Raw genomic sequence first — 19,356 nt, forward strand, 5'->3', positions numbered from 1 at the left:
TCTCCCCCCCCCCCCATCAGTGGCTATTCACTCACCTGTGAGTGCCTAATAACCTCCTTTAACAGCCTGGGGGGCACGGGTCCCATCCTAGGGAGGAGCCCGGAGCAGCACTCACGCACCTGCTGAACGTTAATGCCTGAAACTGACAACTCCCCACTCCTTAGAGTTAAGCCTATGCTTTTGGGTCTTAAATCAGCAAAATCCTGAAGTGAATTGTTAAGGCAATCCTTGCTGGATCAGCTGAGTCCATCAGTCATTTCTCCAGTGAGGCTATTACAAGTGTGTTTCTTGATTAAACTGGTATGACACTGTCCTCACTGCAGTAGTCTCGGTGGTGTTCAGGATCTCGCCATTTATTTTTAAGTAAAGCCCATGTTTGATTTCAAAACTGAAGTTTTACATACAACTCTCTGAACAGGGTTTGAATAGGCAGGTATTTCCTTGATAATTTGTGGGCACCTGGTGATGCTGAAACTGGTAAGTTTTTTATACAAGAGTCTGCATGCTATTACTAACCTTAGGGCTTGTTGCTAAAAATGTTTGCAGTTAAAAAGATGGGCTAATTTGGCATTTTGAATCTGTTCCTTGCTACCTGTGAGCTTCACAGCCAGAAGAAATTTTAATCATATACCTGAAATTCTTAGTTCTATTGTGAATATGTGCAGAGGAGTGGAGTAAGAAAGTCTGCTATTCATTTATTAAAGTGGAATTATATATCTATACACGTACACACAGAGAGCCAGAGATCTGAGATTTAGTTGTTCTCTAAAAATGCTTCAAAGCTGATCAGCTGAGTAAATAGAACAATTGAATATAGTAACTAGATTTAGCCAGGAGGAGTGCTTTTAACACAAGAAAAAAAAACTCACATTTGCTAAGTATTGAAATCCATGGTATATTAAAGAGAAGTTTTCCATAGCATATACATAGGAAGAAAACAAGTGTTTTTGCTTTACTGCTGGGGTATTGTTGCTTATTGCTCATTTTTCTGCCTATATTAAAAGATGCACTTTTTTGATTCTTGGGTCCCTGTTGTGACCTGTGACCAGATATAATCTGACACAGGGAAAGTACTATGTGTCAGTTCATTTCACTAACTTCAATCAAGATGTTAAATCAATTAACAGAGTTGCTCCTTTCTCCCGTGCTATGATATTTAGAGAGATCACACAAAATGCTCTTGGTGACACTACATCCCATATTCTTCAGTAATCTAATTATGATATGGTTATAGACTAATGATGCATTTTATGCAAGAAAAGTCATGTGAGTTGTCATTGGAAAAGTTATGATTTGCTGAACGTGATTATTCTGCTGGTATGCATGTATTGTTTTTGTATCTGAAGTTATAAATACTGACTATGTATCCAAATGTAGTTACAACTGGGTAACGCCCACTAGGCAAGATGCTTTCACTCTAGATAGCTGGTTTCAGAGGAGCAGCCATGTTAGTCTGTATTCGCAAAAAGAAAAGGAGTACTTGTGGCACCTTAGAGACTAACAAATTTATTAGAGCATAAGCTTTCTTGAGCTACAGCTCACTTCATCTCCTTACAGTGTGTATGATAAACCCATTGTTTCATGTTCTCTGTGTGTGTATATCAATCTCCCCTCTGTTTTTTCCACCAAATGCATCCAATGAAGTGAGCTGTAGCTCACAAAAGCTTATGCTCTAATAAATTTGTTAGTCTCTAAGGTGCCACAAGTACTCTAGATAGCTGTTTGCCCTGAATAGGCCCTTCCCAATGAGCCATTAGGGAGAACAATAGGTCTTAGGAGAAGCTTATCTCCCACTTGTGAGCCTTCCTGAAAACACTCCAGACAGCCTGGAAGTAATGGCTGCTATGATTCTACAAGGACACGTGACCAGGTGATATAATGCTGGACTCCATCTTGGGATGTCAGTATTTTTCCACAGACTGGTCTGGGAACCAAGCTTTGGAACAAATGGTTCTTGCCCTATGCAAAAGCTATATGAGGCAGGGAGTGACATCAACTGGTGTTCTTCACTCCCCCCCCCACAAGAAAACTCCTGGAAACACATGAGGAACAGAGACTGGAATGGGGAAAGAGCTGGACCCAGGCTAAAGGGATTTCTAGCCTGAAACACGTGGAGATTCCAAGCTGTAAAGCAAGTGCAGTTTTCCCCTTAAGAATCTGCAGCCTGCTTGTATCATCTCTTAGGGTGAGAATCTGCTAATTCATATCCAATCTATTAAGTATATTAATCTTAGTTTGTGTTTATTTGATAGGTAATCAGCCAATAGATCACAGAATCACTGAAATCTATCTTCTGTAGTTAAAGCAAAAACAAGTTTATCTAAACCAGAGAGTTGGAATGAAGTGTATGGGAAGTATAGCGCAAGGGGCAAAGGCTGTTGCATATTCCTCTCCCCAGTGAGAAAGGGGACAAAGTTTATGAGCTTATGCTGTACAATTCCCTGTGTAGCACAAGACAGTATAATTTTGGGTTTATACTCCAGAGGGGTGCATGCTTGGAGAACTGGGAGTTGCCTTGGCTGTAGCCTTTCTATTCAGGGGCTAGTTGGAGAGCCTGCATGTAACTGCAGCTGGGTTTGTCCCTACCTGTATAAATGCTGGTGAAAGTGCAGTCTGGGGGGCTTTGCAGCTTGTCACAGAAGTACAATGTGAGAGGGAGCCCAGGCTGGTGGGTCAGGGGTCTCAGTGATGCCCTGGGATGAACTTGTCACACTCCTCATCTAAAGTTTAAAATCTTATTCAGCCTAAGATTACAACAAAATATTAAAAACACTTCAAGTCCTCAACAGCTCTTTCTAAACATGACTCACTCAATAATGCATACACATGCTCTCCTATACTACCTCTTTTTAGAGCACTAACTTTGAACCTCAAATTACAGGGGAAATATTTCCTATTAAAAAAAAATCAATGTATTCAAGAGCCAGTATCTACTCTTCACTCTTGCTAATTATGTGCATGCATGCTAAGAATCCACTTCTTAGTTTTTACCAACAAAGAGGACAAATCAAACACTGGTTTTACTTCACTCTGCTTCAGAGACCTTTTCTCTTGCCACTCTCCTTTGTACTTCTGTTCATTTACTACAGACCTCCTGTTTCTCTCTACTCAATTGGGCCACTGGTGATGTGGGGGACTTCTCCTAGCTCCTAGAACAGCCTTCCTTTATCCTTTTGCCTGGTTGAGTCTCTCTTTAATCTATTCCTCCCTGCCCCCATCCTGCTTCGACCTCTTCATTTCTTCCCCCCTCTGCTATTTTTATCTAATTGTATTATAGAACTCAGTGAAGGGGGGCTGAGCCTGCCATCCTACATTTCTAGGATTCTATAGCACCAAAGACATTGGTTACCTCAAGGAATGCCCCAGTTGTGTCAAAGTTACCATACAAAATTGTATTATTGTCTTTCTATGCCAGTTGGTAAAGTAGTAATCCAAATTAATGTACTGCTGTGAAATGCAACATAACATGATGCCTATTAATGTGAGAGCTACAGTTTAAAGTGCACATATTTTCTTGCTTTCAAGCATGATATGATAGCGAAAGGATATACTAAAAATGTTCTGGAATAGTCAATTAATTAACCATGTTTCAATCAAGAGGCCAAATATTGCAGGCAAAACTCCTCTTGATGTCAAATCATTGACCTCATTATAGGTGTCATGTCCCTAAATAGAAAGTTGGCTCTGGGTGACTTAGGTTCAGGGACCAGACCTAGAGATACTTCAGGCATTTCCCAAAAGAAGATTAATTACTGGCACAAGTGCCAGTAAACTATAGGAAAGGAGCATATTTTTGACACCCACAGCCTTTAGCCAAAATATTTCATCTGGGATTCATTTTTAGGTGCATAAATAAAAATGACCTGATGCTTAGAGGTGCTGAGCACCCACAAATCCCACTGAAGTCCGTGGGAGCCGCATGTGCTCTGCTCTTTTGTATATTTGTGATGTTCCCCTCTGGTGTTATCTGGACCGGTGATCTGCTAGGTCACTCCAATCCTTGACTCCAGGAGCCAGCCTTACCCTGCTCTTCTGTGAGAACCCCCACTCCTGGGCTGTTCACGCACAGCCTCTGGCATATAAGCTGCTCCCTGCTAATTGCAACCAAATGACACTAGCCAATATCTCCGGTCCCAGACACAGCCCTAGGAACCTCCGTCTTGCAATGCCCATTTATGCCTGCTGGACGCTGCAAGCTTATATGAGTTCGTCAATTTAACAAAGAAATTGATATGTACCAGGCTGGTTATCCCAAGGAGAGCCTCTGACATGCTTCAAACCAAACACCCTGCTTCAGGTAGAAAAAACAAACAATTTTATTAACTATAAAGATAGATTTTAAGTGATTATAAGTCAAAGCATAACAAGTCAGATTTGGTCAAATGAAATAAAAGCAAAATGCATTCTAAGCTGATTAACACTTTCAGTGCCCTTACAAACTTAGATGCTTCTCATCACAGGCTGGTTGGTTGCTCTTCAGCCAGGCTCTCCCCTTTGATCAGTGCTTCAGTCACTTGGTGGTAGTGGTGTCTGTAGATGTGGGGGTGGGTGGGAGAAAGAACATGGCAAATGTCTCTCCCCTCTATTACGTCCTTTCTTTGCTTTGCGTCCCCCCCCTTCAGAGTCAGGTGAGCATTACCTCATCCAAACTGACCAAAGGAAGGGAGGTGACTCCCTGGAGAGTCTAACAGATTCTTTTGTTGCTGCCTAGGCCAGTGTCCTTTGTTCCTGGGAGGCTGGGCTGGATTTGTCCCATCCACGCCCTGATGAGGTGTGAATTGCCCCTCTGCTTCAGGAGAGTCTTTGTCTGGCCTTGCTTTAAACCATGAGGATATATTTTCAGACTCATAACTATATACATGAAATTATAACCTATAACATCACTATAACAACAATACTCAGTGCATCATGAACCTTCTGAAGACATCCAGCCTGACGCAAGCCTTTTATAAGGATGAACATGGGGTTTGTAAGGTGTTCCCCCCCGAGGTACAGAGCATCACAATATTAGGCTACTATTTAGATGCCTAGTTATGAATCTAGGATACTAATTTTAGGCATCCAGGTTGGATAAATTTGGCTTTTATTTATCCGCAGAATGCAGGCATTTTTATATGATTTTTAGAAGAAATGAGCCCCTTTCAGACTATAGTTCTTCTGGGAATAATGGTAAAGTATGGAAAAAGCTTGTGGATCATCCAGAATCATGTTTTCTGCAGGGTCACTAGCTCAGAGGAATAATGGAATATCTGTATAGCTGTTTTCCAGGTACAAGGTTTCACAAGTCACATTTGCTTGGCCATTCATTTTATTGAATAAGTAAAATCAGCGTAAAGGACATGAAACTGTAGCATGACTCAAGACCAAAACCCCACAAAACTATTGATTCTTAAAATATCTCATTATTTTTATATAGCATGACTGGAAAATATATTTAAACATTGATGTGAGTGTGACATGTCTGGATTTTATTCTATGTTCCCAACTGTGAAATTGTAAAGAATAGTCACTCTTGCTGTTACCAAACGGGCTCACAGCAGCCAGGACTTAACTCCAATGAGGTCACAAGACCAATGACTTTACTCTAGTAAGTGACAGGACATGGAATACTGGCAAATCATCATAATTGTTACAATAGATAGCTTCTTAATCAGGTGCATTATTATTTTAGAGTATGCTTACATATAGGAGTACTTGTGGCACCTTAGAGACTAACAAATTTATTTAACAAATGCATCCGATGAAGTGAGCTGTTGCTCACAAAAGCTTATGCTCAAATAAATTTGTTAGTCTCTAAGGTGCCACAAGTACTCCTTTTTCTTTTTGCGAATACAGACTAACACGGCTGCTACTCTGAAACCTTACGTATAGGGTAATGTTTAAGAACTTGGGCCCAGAGCCACAAAAGGTAGTTAGGATCCTAAATTCCATAGATTTCAATAAAGTCTAAATACCTTTGTGGATCTGGGCCTTAGAGAACTTTTCTTTCAAAAAATGCTTGATGAGAAAGAACAGTATATGTGGAGGGAGGAATAAAGCCTGAATGATGCACTGTCTGGGCTAGCTACCGGTCAGGAATCAGGGACTGCAACTTAATGAGTTCAGCTGGTCTGTAGCAGGCTGCCTGATTGGCTACATGACCTGACTGGTTGGAAGAACCAACAGATCTGATCTTAATCCCAGCAGCAGCAGTTCAGCAACTGCTCAAGGCATTCCCTCCCAGCTTGCTTGTTTCCCAGCCTTGCTCCTGCTCTGCTTCTGCCTCAGACCCAGCTTTGCCTCACTCCAGGTGACCCAATTCTGACCCTCAGCTCCAATTCCTGACTTCTGACTCAGGCGCTGACCGTGGCTTTGACTTTGGGCTCCGATTTCCAGCTGTCAACTCCTGTTTTGACCACTTAAGCACGATTTCCCATCTTGTGGGCTGACAGTTTGAGCCCACATCACAAAACAATAAGAACTAGAGCTGATTAGGTGAACATGGATTTCTTACAGGCCAATCTCTCTCCACTGGAGAAATAGGGAGTCCTACAGACAGGGCTAGATTAAAAATAATAAAATCATTTATTATCTGTAATGGGCAAAGATTGCCACATGCTCCAACAGCATCTGAATGTCAGCAGCAGACCAAGAATACCCACATGAAATGCTCCAAAAGCATTTCCAAACTACATAATGTTTTATAGGAAAGACATCTTTTCAATAACTGATCAAGAATCTGGAAAAACAATAGGTTGCTATATTGCCAAACTGTGCAAAACAGTTGGTTCATATAGTCCTCAAATCTTAAGTGATGAACTAATTCATGATAATTAGTAAGAGGGATGAAAGATGCAGGAGCTCAAATGAGTGCTCAAAAAACTAAAGTAACTTTACTAAGAGCTGTAGCCATATGGAAAGTTAGTGAACAAGTTCACATCCAAATGCAGCGAATAAGAAATAATTCACCAAGTAGCACATATAAAGCATGAAAATACAAGGATAAATACATGAAATTGTGCAAAAGCAAATGCACAAATAAACAGAAAAACAAATCCAAAAGACAAGCCTGTGGGTATTGTGGAGAGAAACAAGATAATGGAAAATGCTCCACAAATGGGGGTGTGATGCAATAATTGTGGCAAGATAAATCCTTATGCCAAAGCTTAAAGACAGTAAGAGCAAAAAGCGTGGGGGAGGAAGCATCGTATTGAGGAAGCAAGCAGTCACTCAGAGGATGAGAGTTGGGATGTGACATTAATACAGTGTAAAAGAGAAAAAATAAATGTCTTGTAAAGTTTATAATAGCACCAGAGGCAAAGACAAGACATCAGCACACAAACAGGAAACTGAATGCCAAATAGACTCGGGGTGCGTCAGTGATTGTGCTAGGCTACAACGATTTAGGGTATGTCTATACTGGCAGACTTACAGTGCCGGCAGTTGAGTGCTTTCTGAGGGAAACCGCTGTTGTGTGTTCACGCTGTCAGCTGCCTGCGCAATAGCGTGTTCATACTTGTGGCACTCGCTGTGGTATTTGGAATGGTGCATTATGGGCAGCTATCCCACAGAGCATCTCTTCATCTTCTGCCGCTAAGAGTTGTGGGAAGGCAGAGAGGGGTCGTGGGGCATTCTGGGTCCTGTCCCAATGCTGCCTGATGCACTGCTTCACATCCCAGCAATCCCTGTGCTTCCACCCACATTTGGCGCCATCTTTCAACGGTTTGTGTACTGCGCGCCCTGCCTCTTCAAGCTGCAGGGATGGATCCTGCACTGTCGACCAGTATGCTGCTCGCTCTAAGACGTCATGAATGGCAGTGGAGTTATTCCTTAAACTACAAAGGCAAGAGGAGTGCAACATTGATCTTGCCACACGTAGTTGCTATGACATAAGATTGCTTGTGGCGTTCATGAAGGTGGTGACCACAGTGGAATGCTGCTTTTGGGATTGGGAAACAAGCACTGAGTGGTGGGATCGCGTCATCATGCACGTCTGGGATGACGAGCAGTGACTGCAGAACTTTCAGCTGAGGAAAGCCACGTTCATGGGACTGTGTGATGAGCTCACCCCAGCCCTATGGTGCAAGGACATGAGAATGAGAGCTTCCCTCCCATTGGAGAAGCGTGTGGCGATTGCACTGTGGAAGCTGGCTACTCCAGACTGCTACTGATTGGTCACTAATCAGTTTGGAGCATTAAACTTGTGTTGATGGAAGCTTTAATCACATCCTGCTCTGAAAGACCATGTGTCACGGAGTTCCTGGGCAATGCTCTGGAACTGCTCTCTACGAAGCTAGACAGGACTCTGGGGAAGTCTCCTTTCTGTGAGCAGCCTGCTTCAGGACACACAGCTCACACAACTTCCACCTTCCTGGGTCTGACCTCGGAGCATTCAGTATCCTCTCTGCCCCTCCGTGCGCTTCCCACAGCGAGTCCGCCCAGGCTGGGTCCTGGGGAAGCCAGAGGGTCCTGCACCCCAACTCTGCAGTCAGATGTGACTCTCAGCCAGCCAGTAAAACAGAGGTTTATTAGATGACAAGAACGTGGTCTAAAACAGAGCTTGTAGGTGCAGAGAACAGGACCCGTCAGCTGAGTCCATTTTGGGGGGCAGTGAGCCAGACAACCACGTCTGCACTTCACTCCATGTCCCCAGCCAGCCCCAAACTGTATCCCCCACCAGCTCCTCCTCCTCTGGGCTTTGTCCCTTTCTGGGCCGGGAGGTCACCTGATTCCTTTGTTCTCCAACCCTTTAGCTCTCACCTTGCAGGGGGGAAGGGCCCAGGCCATCAGTTGCCAGGAAACAGTGTGTTGGCCATTCTCTGTGTCCAGACACCTGCACATATCTGCCCTCTAGGGCTCTGCAATGATCATTCACCCTTATCCCACCACCTAGATACTTAAGAACTGCATAGGGAAAACTGAGGCACCCCCACAATATTCAGAGGAAACATTAAGAACAGTCCTGCTTCATCACACCATGACTCTGGGCAACCTGCATGACATTGGGGATGGCTTTGCACAAATGGGCTTCCGTAACTGCAGGGGGGTGATAGATGGCACACACATTCCAATTCTGGCACCAGACTGCCTAGCCACTGAGCACATTAATTGGAAGGGGTATTTCTCTATGGTTCTCCAGGAGCTTGTGGATTACCATGGTTGGAAAGGTGCAGGACTCTGGTATCTTTCAGAACACTGGCCTGTTCGGGAAGCTGCAAGCAGGGACTTTCTTCCTGGATCAGAAGATCACTGTAGGGAAAGTCAAAATGCCCATTGTGATCCTGGGAGATCCCACCTACCCATTAATGCCGTGGCTTATGAAACCATACCCTGGGCACCTTGACAGCAGCAAGGAGCGGTTCGACAAACAGGCTGAGCAAATGCAGAATGACTTGTGTGCTTTTGGCTGTTAAAAGGCCCGCAGGCACTGCCTATATGGGAGGCTGGACCCTGGCTGATAGCTGTGGGCTGAACGTACCATAATATTTGTGAAGGGAAGGGTGAAAGCTTGACTCAGGGCTGGACTGCTGAGGCTCAGCACCAGAAGGCTGAATTTGAACAGCCAGAGACCAGGGCTATTAGAGGGGCCCAGCTCAAGCCCATAAGAATCAGGAATGCCTTAGGGCAGCAATTTGAAGCTGAAAGCCACTAATATTTGTTGATATGCTTAGGAGTGCAGTGCTTGTAATGCTAGGAGGTGATTGGTGCAGATGATGCACTATGAAGGTTTAAGAAAATTGCCTGTTGCTTTGCTGGGCTCTGTTTGCTTTCAATTAACAGGCTAAAGATTGCTTTCAAAACAGTTTTATTAAACAACTGGAAGAGAGAGACAAAAAAACCCCAAAACATCAGCACTGTAGTGGATGGGGGAAGGGAGGGTCCCAGGAGAAGATGGGGGTCCAGGGACAGTTAAAGATTTGTGTATGTCCAGGGATCATAGCCAACCTTCTCCTTTAGAGTACAGTACAGCAAATACTGTACTTCAGCAGGGCTAAACTGCAGAGGGACGGGTGTTGAGTGCAGTGGGTACTGGGAGGCTGGAGTGCAGGACTGTGATGAGGGAGGAGTGGAATGCCGCAGGTACAGACCAAAGCCAGGAAGTTGATAAGTGTGGTGGCAGTGTCTGGGGGGTGAATGGGAAAATTTTGTGATGGCGGCTGCAGAGCTGCTCAGTTTGCAGTGCTAGCAGTGCCTGGAGTGTGTCCACTTGGGGCTCCATAATGTTTAAGAGCCGCTCTGTGGCTTCATTCTGGCATGCCACATTCTCCTTTTGGTCCCTCTTCTTGCTGTCCCGACACTCCTTCAGTTCCTGTTTTTTCAGCCACGGAGTGCATAATGACCTCATGCACAAAGGTCTCCTTGGTTCTTTGTGGCAGTTTTCTAATTCTGAACAGCTGTTTAGCCAGCAATAAAGAGGGAGGCTGGGCTCCCAAGGTCGTATCTGTGAAGCCAAAATGCAACATTTTACAGAAGCAGTGTTTGTATCCCACAGACCACAGATTTAAAAAAAAAAAAAAAGCCACTATTCACATACCTGTCACTAACTGGCTGACCCCAGGCAAGCACACATGAGCCACAAGACTCCCAAATGGTGAGTAACTGCACGGACAGGGGAAATCAGTGTTCCCAGACCCTACTGTACACCGGGCACGTGGCTCTTTGTGGACAGGTATCCCCTACATTGCTGGCTCTCCCACATTTTCCACAGGCTGTGTTCATTATGAAAGATCTCACTGCTGAGGGTGAGCAGGGAATCAAGGGAGGGTCTTCTCCAAGACTACAGCTTCCGCCCTGGCCATTATGTGGCTTGCCTGTGTGCAGCAATGGTCCTCCCCACAGTGACGGTAGAGTGGCGTGGGAAAGTTACCCTTAATGGGGCAAGAAACAAAGCAACTCTGCCAAAAAACCTGCAGCAGTGGCTTGCCCAGGATCTCCATGAGAGTTTCCTGGAGATCTGAGGCAGATTCCCATGAAGTGAGGGAGTCAAACAACACCCTGTTCTGCCGCTCAGAGTAGGAATGTAGTGGTATGCACATCATACGCAAGCCTGCTTTCTGCAACCCTCCTGCCCACAACATCTTGCTTCAGCGATTCCCAAAATCAAAGCCACTTACCAGGGGCCTCCTCTCCTGTTTGTGCTGCACCAAGATCAGACTGCTGTGACTGGCTAGCCTCCTCCAGGGTAGAGAAGAGCCCCTGGCTGCATGCATCTCTGACCTCCGAGTCATCCTCTGGGTCCCCCTCCCCCTCCTTGTCCAACATTTCTTCCTCCTGGCTTGGACCATTCTCGACTGGCACACGAGCCACCGAAGTATCCACAGTAGCCTTTGCAGTGGAGGTGGGGTCACTGTCGAGTATCGTGTCCAGCTCTTAGTAGAACCAGCAGCTCGTGGGCGCAGCACTGGCATGGCCGTTTGCCTCCCGCGCCTTGTGGTAGGCATTCCACAACTCCTTCACTTTGACTCTACACTTCAATGTGTCCCGGCCATGGCCCCTTTTTATCATTCATCTGAATGAATGAATGAAATGAATGAGTGAAATCTGTCCATAGGTATCATAATTCCTACAGCTGGGACTGGACACCCTCCTCTGAGGACCAGCAGCTCAGCATTGCTCTAAACGGGGGATTGACTGGTGCGTGGAGCAGGCATGGCCACCTGGAAAGAGGCGCTGAGACCACTGCATACATCACCAAGGAAACAGGAAGGGACTTTCAAAAGTCCTCAAGGAATTTACGGGGTGAGGATGATGGTCAGCTGAGGGCAGGGCAGTAGAGTTCAAACATGACCTTCCTTCTCTTCCACAGTCTGCTGCTCTTCTCCCACTCACAGTCACAGTGCAGCTTCTGCATGACTCATCCCTCTGGCCAGGTCATATTGTAATTCCCCTTTTGTGGGGATTGGGGTCTTTCAAAGTCTCTCTGTATCAGCAGCATCAGGCAGTCCTCACACCCACTGCCCTGGCTACATCTTCCCATTCGCTGCCCCCAGCAATACTACTCTACAGTAGATGATAGCAGAACCCCAGCCCACCCTCTACTCTGGATTCCAGTCCAGGTCCCTACAGCAAGCTGTTAAGGTGTGTGGCTACACCTACAATACTGCTCTCTTTCCTGGACTACTTCCTATCATGTTTCAGAGTAGCAGCCGTGTTAGTCTGTATTCGCCAAAAAAAAAAAAAAAAGGACTTGTGGCACCTTAGAGACTAACAAATTTATTTGAGCATAAGCTTTCGTGAGCTACAGCTCACTTCATCAGATGCATTCATCTGATGAAGTGAGCTGTAGCTCACGAAAGCTTATGCTCAAATAAATTTGTTAGTCTCTAAGGTGCCACAAGTCCTTTTTCTTTTTTACTTCCTATCATGTTTCTCCAAGTTTTTGATTCTCCAGCCTTCCTAGTCCATGTCAAAAATGTTGTTGTAAATTAGCTTGGACTTTTGAGTGAGCTTTTCTGTAGTATTAGTATTAAAAACTGAACCTCATTTAGGCCCAGAATTTCCAGTAAGTGATCTGATCCTCCTCAAATTGAAAGTGAAAACACCAAACCAGGGTGCTTTAAATCAGTTCTTGTGTGCTAAACAGAATGATGTGGGAAGGCTGGAATAATCAATGTTTCATATGGTTATTTTAACATATACAGCACTCAATTACACTGCAAATATAAAAATATTGGCTACAATGGAATAAAGCAATTGTAGTGGCCTTAGTTGTCCCTCCTGCCAAGCTCAGAGGGAGGCCACTCTGTCTCACTACTTCACCCAGCAGATAGTTAATTATTAGGCTAGGGCTCCGGCCGCCTTGGGCAGGGCCAAGCACCACTCAGTCTATAGCCCAAGCCTCTTGGCAGGGCAGCCAGTAATTTATACTGTCTGGGGCTCTGACCCCCTGGGCAGGGCAGAGCACTGAGCAATCTTTTAGACCAGACTTCTGGCTAGGGTAGACAGCCAACCCACAAGACACAGGCCTCGGGTGAGTAGGACACCACTCCAGAGTGGAGGTGGTAGCAGGGGGCCAGGAGACCCAGGCCCACCCTACTCCATCAGGTCCCAGCCCAGGGCCCTAACCGTGGCAAATGGTCCCACCAGGGGTCAGCAGGAATCCTACCAGAACACAATGACTCGCAATGTGACAGCACAACCAGACTGATTGTGCATTGGCCTGCTAAACCCAGGGTTGTGAGTTCAATCCTTGAGGAGGCCATTTAGGGATTTGGTGCAAAAATTGGGGATTGATCCTGCTTTGAGCAGGGGGTTGGACTAGATGACCTCCTGAGGTCCCTTCCAACCCTGATATTCTAAGTGATGTCTGGTTTCCCTGGGCTACTTCCTACTGCAGTCCATTGTCAGATCTCCATCATCTGAGAGTCCTCAGGCTCCCCTGGGTAAACAGCCATCCCAGCAGCTCCTCTCCACACTCAGCCCCCTCTGGGGGCAGGGTGCTACATGGCTCAGTAGCAGGGCTAGAGTCCTGCAGCAGGCTAGCAACATCCACCACCTTTACTGGTTCCCTCCCAATGAGCTCAAGGGCCTGCCTCTTATACCTCCTGCCCCACCCCTTTGCTTCTGGAGTGCGGGCAGGGCTGGGCTGGCTTGGCTCCACCCACCAGAGGGAATGTGGGGGTGGGAATTGCAGCCTATGGTTTGTAAATTCTCATGTGACTGACTAGTCCAATCTGAGATTTGCATGATCTTTGGCAGTTATTGCAAATGTATGTATCTTGGTTGGGAGCTGCTTGCTTCCTACGGGCTCTTTTCTCTTCAAGCTGTAGAAGCCAGTTCCTGTCATGGACTTTGATGCCCTGATGGAGGTGATGGCGTAGTTTATTGTTAAATTATTCTTAATAGGCTGCTTGAACAGTGCAAAAGTAGTGCAAAAGGATTTGATCTATAGGAAACTTTCAATTGAGTGGATATGACTGTAATTATCTGTTGTTTTACTTCTGGACATGGACATCCAGTTATTTCATTAACATTATTAATGTCTAGAGGAAGCATGCTAAAGAATGTTTTTGTTTTTTGAGAGCCAAGCTCCATCTAGTGGATAAACCAGAAGTAATCGCTCTGGCTTCATGTTCCTATATACCTTTGTAAGCATCAATAAGTGAACCTCCAAAGGTTTAGAGTTTGGATAAGGCCATGTCTAAACTAGCAAGTTTTCAGCAGCACAGCTGTACCAATGCAGCTGCATTGCTGCAAGATTGCTCACGTAGCTACTCTATGCCAACAGGAAACAGCTCTGCCATCGACATAATCAAACCACCTCCACGAGTGGTGGTAGCTATGTTGGCGGAAGAGCTTCTCCCGCCAGCGCTGACATAACACTGTCCACACTGATGCTCCTGTTGGTGTAACTTATGTTGCTTGGGGGATGGAGGTGTTTTTTGTTATAAAAGTGGTAGTGTAGACAAGCCCTAAGAATCCAGAAGTTTTGAATGGGTATCTGAAGCTTATTAAACTGTTCAAAACACTCAACTCTGCAAAATCAAACTGGACATCTTGCAAGAACAAGATTTCTTGTGAGATTTCCAGCATTTCCACTCCTGGATGGAAATCTTGTAAGACAGCCTTCCACACAGTATTTTGTTACATGGGGGTTCCAATCGCAGCTGGAACTTGTAGATGTAAAGGCATGCAATAAAATGAGATAAATGTGCCAAATATTGCAAAAGAAAAGTTTGGGCAGGTGCAGGAATTGTCCTTTCCTGTGTGCCCATAACAGTGCCCAGCACAATATCATGGTTGTGGTTTCTAGGCACTGTTTTAATAATAAAAACTAATAACAAGCATATTTTATACCACAAGCACCATTCCCTCTAATTTTTTCCATCTATGTGTAGAATGAATTTTGTTATGTGCACCAAATTACTGAGGCGGATATGCGCCACCAGTAGAAACAAAAACCTAGATTTTTTTTTTAAAAGTTACCATAGGGATAATTACTTCAGCCAGGACAGATTAGGCATTTTAGAACTCGCTATTCAAAGAATTAAATTTAAGCGTAAGAGAGAGAAATAAAAATTACGAAATGTATAGACTAGTCAAAAAACTCAAATACTAGCACTTTGAAAAAAATAAAATGACAGAGAATATATGTGCATTGCAGGAAGTACCAAGAAGTAATAATAACCATAATACAAATATGTGTTGGGAGGTGAGTGTGAAAGATTGTGTGTATGAGTGATATATGCATTGTCCTTTTTTAGTACATTCACAACCTGGCAGGACTCCCCAGTGGACTGCAGCTGCCCTGGGCATCCTTCAGGTAATCAATATTGCTAACTCTCATGCTATATGGTGCTTTTCCTTAAAGCCCCAGTGTGTATATACAGGCACAGGAGGAAGAAGTGTGTATATACATCATCCCCTTGAATTCTGGGAGAAGTGGAGCGGCTTCCTCCCATTCTGAGTTATAGTCAGGGGACTAAAACTTTAAGTATCCATATGCTCAAAATGTGGAGTGCTGGCTGACAGCTCTGACGTGAAACTGCACGCCGACAGAAAAGTCAGGCCATTGCCCCCGTTCCCGGGCAACATGGATCAGGGGTTGGAGAACACATCTCCCAGACTGCATTCCTCACTGAAAGGGGCCCTTTTTTTTTTTCTTATTCTACAGAGGACCTAGTCTTCTCTCTCTCTCTCCACCAGAGGCAGCTCTGTGGAGGTTACTGTCATTCTAATGTTTACACATCAATTTACAGTGTTATGACTCTATATTCATAATGGAAAAAGATAGAAATTCAGGGATTGTTTTAATTAAAGTGCAGAATTTCAGATGATGGCAAAACGCCCCCCAAATGGTGGAGCCTTGCTAAAATCCTGAGCGTTACTGTTTCTTTTCAGCCCTATGATTTGCTGCTGTACCTTGCCCTTTTAAGTAGATCTGCACTTAAAGCAGATACAACAGCAGCAGCCAGCAGCAAGCTCTCTCCGTCCCACTCCTGAGCCCGGTCGCGTTCCCTTCCTGCTCTGCAGAGATGGGATACAGGGCTGGGGGGAGAGGGACACCCTGATATAACCCCTTCTCCCCCCTTGCTCTGCATAGCAAGCAGGAGGCTCCCTGGAGCAGCTCCAAGGCAGAGGGTAGGAGCTGCATGGCAGTGGGCTGAAGGGCACCTGAAGTGCAGCACTTGATAGCCTGCTGGGAACTTAGATCATAGAGCCACATTCTGCTTTTAGGGTGAAATTCATCCCTGTACAGCAGGCCAGCACAATGCCTACACAGTGCTTCATTCAAAACTCAAAATAGATCCAAGTGGTAGAGCTTTGTGTTGAAGTTTTCAGTGCTACTACCTCTGCTGCATCTAACCTCTGGTTATATTAGAGGATTTTACCCTTTGAGATTCAGTCTGGGAGTTTTAACTCCCACAAAATTCTCTTTAAATAATAACAACGGTCATTAGTTCAAGCAATATTTGTGGTCTTTGGCTGAGTTTCCATGTTTTTTCACAGAAGACTGGCATCATAAGAGTTTGGCAAGTTTTGGTGGCATACAATATAGGACTGGCTTGTGATGTTCTTACACACGAGTAATCTTTTATCAAATGAATAGTCCTACAACTGAAAAGGGAATCTTTGGGTGACTAAGGACTATTCCCAAGAATAAGAATTGCAGGATCAAGATCTATTAAATTAAATGATTTGTACATTATGTCTATAGGAATTTAACCAACATAGTTTATCTCCCATATCCAAATATCCAGTAAGATTGGTGTCTGTGTCTGTGTGTGTGCATATGGCAGCAGGCATGCACTTACACACAACTTTTTACAATCAAACCCTACAAAAGTGTTCTCTGATTAAGACCTCTATGTTTCCCTCCAGAGTAAATACCAGGAAGAGAAACAAATGCATCACAGGTTCTGATATACAGCCATTAAATTGCATTTTCCATTTCCCCATAGCTCCAGTGAGAGATACAGTATGGGCGAAGTGCAAAACCAGAAAGAGTCATGGAGGTTGGTGAGTTGTCCTGTCGGAAGTTTGTGCTGTGATCCGGGAAGTTTAGATCTGGATTTGAATTTCACAGCTCAGGACTGTCTTTATAATGGCCCCAACTACAACATAAATGTCACTCTCCACCCCAAACTTTGGGTCACGTTAGCTTCAGCTCTGAACTCAATAATAGATTCATGAGAATTTTTGAGATTTTTTTAAAAAAAATCTGTCACAAATTGGGACAAAATTTGAAATCTCAAAAATTGTCATGAATCAATAAAAATGCATGCTTTACAATATGCCTTGAATTTTATGTTTTTAAAAAGAATGAACAGTTTAGCTACCAACCAAATTGAAAAGGAAAAAGAAAACAAGAAGAAAACCCAAACCCAAACTAGCCTCTAACTCCTGATATACAAATAGTAGAGAAGTAAACCAAATGACAGTAATTTTGTTTTCAATGTGATAAAGATTTTGCTTTGACTGGAACTCTTTGAATTATTTTCAGGCTAGTGATAGTAAGATCGCTGAGCAAACATACAGATAGTCATAAGTATCAGGGCAAAGATATAGCTTCTCCTAGCTGGAATACTGGTTCTTTCATATCAGAATGCTTTTTAATTATATTTGTTTTAAGAGCTTGGGGTACAGTAATTCTCTTGAAGGGAAATTTTGTATACTTTTTCCCATCTGCATGGGTTACTCACTGCTTTATAAAGAAATGTGTACTTATGAAGGTGGGGGTGAAATTTTAGCCCTCTGCTTGGTGCTTGTGCTGGTCCTCTGCATAGGGATGAATTTCATACATGATAGTAAGTCCCAAGATTTAACAATAGTTCCTGATCCTGCCATAGTGTTTTATTATTCATGTGAAACATGACAGCTTAACAAAGGTGCAGTAAAATGCAAGCACAGGCATCGCTAATTGCTATTCGTTCCAAGTACTATATTTAAAAAGGATGAAGTTATGAGCAGGATAATTAGAAATGATGTTCTTGTACTGCACCTTAGTTGTTAGGTTATACATTAATCATGCAAATTAATTATATAATTGCCCATAATAGACCATCAGTTGTTTAAATAGTAAAACATAATAGAACCTGTGGTTGTGATTAACACCCACCTTGGGTGTGTAACAATGAGGTAGGAGGTGACACTTGTGGTATCAAAATATCTCCTGCTAGTACCTAGCTTTAAAAGCTATTTTAACTCCTTCTCTGCTAATCCTCAATTCCAACATATATACAATTTTATCTGCTGAACTTCTTTGGAACATCATGGCACACATACCTGGTATGACCAGCGCAAATAGAAGTAGGTCTGTCATCTTTGAGAGTTTGTTGGGTGGCACTAAATGTTAGGACTTCATGCTGGTGTGTAGGCAGCATGTCACAATGCAATGTGACATTTTAGTGAAGCATCATTACATGGCATTGAAAGATCATCACATGGAAACAGACACTGGCAATGGCAACATTTTACTGGATGGTTGTCACATTGCATCAGAATTCCACAATGCAGTCTCAGACTTTGTCATTACATTTGTATCAAAACATAATCAGAGGGGATAAAGAACTTCTGTGGGGACACATTATGCCATTTCACCACCATGAGGAAGTCCCACTGAAACATTGGCACATTTTGCATGGCCCTTAAATATTTGGGGGCCCATGAATATCCCAGTTCATATCACTCCATTAAAATCAGGATAGTGCTGGAGACAACAAGACCTGGGAGCAACAGTAATCCGTGTGTGGGCCTGACATCTTGCAGAGAAATATTAATATATAGATGTTTTTATATGGTTTGAATATGTGTATGACATGAGAGGAACAGGGCCAGACCCGGACCTTGAATAAGATTATTTTGTGCTGCTCCAGCACAAAGCAACCTTAAAACTGCTCTAAGCATGTTAAGATTCTCTTGGCATGGGGGATTCCCCAGCTGGTGAGATGATGTACAGATGGCATAGCCAACTCAGTCCCACAACCAGAGTGTGCAATGGGCTGTAGCTGGAGCACACTGTGCTCTGGCAATGTGCAACAGGTGTACCGGCCTTGTGCTTCCACCACAAATACATAAAATATGCTGACTTAACATGCACATATGTCAATGCTGAATATTTCCTAATGCTGCTGAAGCTGGGATTAAAGTTTTGCATTATACAGCTCTGAAGGAGATTTAACAGGTTTTGAGAAGTTTGTTTTCTCTGTTGGAATCAGAAGAAAATTTCTTGTGAAGGCTGTGGAATCTGTGACTAGCAGTGTAAACCTACTCAATGGACGTGAGGGTACATTTAAAGGTATCACATAACTTGGCATTTCCTTGCTTCTGTGGCTTGCACTTTGGGGGGATGTCACACTTAACCAACCTTAATCCCTGTCAAATGAACTAGTTCCTAATGGAATTGCTGTGGGTGTTTTGGTTTAGTGTTTTTTACAA

The 19,356-nt window shown here is 43.9% G+C and overlaps 1 long non-coding RNA gene across 1 annotated transcript; it reads left to right on the top strand.

The window, feature by feature from the left end:
* The first annotated feature begins 326 nt into the window (after positions 1-326).
* LOC119851028 lies at positions 327-17,397 on the top strand. The gene is made up of 3 exons (XR_005291105.1): positions 327-477; positions 15,183-15,241; positions 16,881-17,397. It is a non-coding gene; the product is annotated as an uncharacterized LOC119851028 (long non-coding RNA).
* Positions 17,398-19,356: the final 1,959 nt, after the last annotated feature.

This window comes from Dermochelys coriacea, chromosome 2 (genome assembly GCF_009764565.3).
Source record: "Dermochelys coriacea isolate rDerCor1 chromosome 2, rDerCor1.pri.v4, whole genome shotgun sequence".
In the NCBI taxonomy this organism is placed as follows: domain Eukaryota; kingdom Metazoa; phylum Chordata; order Testudines; family Dermochelyidae; genus Dermochelys; species Dermochelys coriacea.